Source organism: Penaeus monodon, chromosome 19 (genome assembly GCF_015228065.2).
Source record: "Penaeus monodon isolate SGIC_2016 chromosome 19, NSTDA_Pmon_1, whole genome shotgun sequence".
Lineage (NCBI taxonomy): Eukaryota > Metazoa > Arthropoda > Malacostraca > Decapoda > Penaeidae > Penaeus > Penaeus monodon.
Genome location: NC_051404.1, coordinates 37,186,694 through 37,187,505, shown reverse-complemented (window position 1 = coordinate 37,187,505; position 812 = coordinate 37,186,694).

The following is an 812-nucleotide window of genomic DNA, read 5'->3' as shown; positions in this document are numbered from 1 at the left end:
ACATACTATGGCCATTCTAATCATAAATTATGAATTACATCGGACTTGGAAACTTTTTTTGTTGCAACAGCCGTTTGATTGTCTGAATATGAAAAATAAAATAGTATTCCACTCGTATCAATTTCTGAAATCGGTTTTCTTTCTTATAGTTTCAGTGTTGCAATGACGGTTTTCTTTTAAATTATACGTTTTGTATATAATAGCATATACCCAGTCGCTCATTTATAGTAAATATTTTCCAGCAATATTATTTCAGCGTTGATACAATTACGATAACGAGGATCAGCGCCTTGAACTCTGAAGAAATTTCTAAGATTTACATGCATCTTGCAATATTATAACCTTTATCTTTAGGGCATTTTCATGGTTTTATTTCATAATACTTTATCCTTTTATGATTTTTTTTAATTGCCGAAAGTTTCAGAGGAAAGATTATATACTTATCAACCAGGCAGTAAGGAAAAAAATATAAATCATGTTATTTCTCCCACTCATATAAAATGTACGTTTATGTATCTATCTACTTACATATATACCCGTTTTATCTTTTAGTCTATTTGTTTACATAATTCATCTATTTCTTCTTCCTATTCATATTCGTACCTTTTATTACACATTCCCCCTTTTAATCTTTCCCTCTCGTCCTCCCGCTTCCCCGGCCGGTCGAACGATCGCACCTGCAGACCCATTTCCCGTGGCTCCGGGTCCTCTGCGTCGGCCAGGGTGCGGCAGCGCGTAAGGCCGTGATAGAAAGATAAAGCTGCAGCTAATACCATTCGCGGATGTGCAATCTTTGAAAGGAAAAAAGAAAA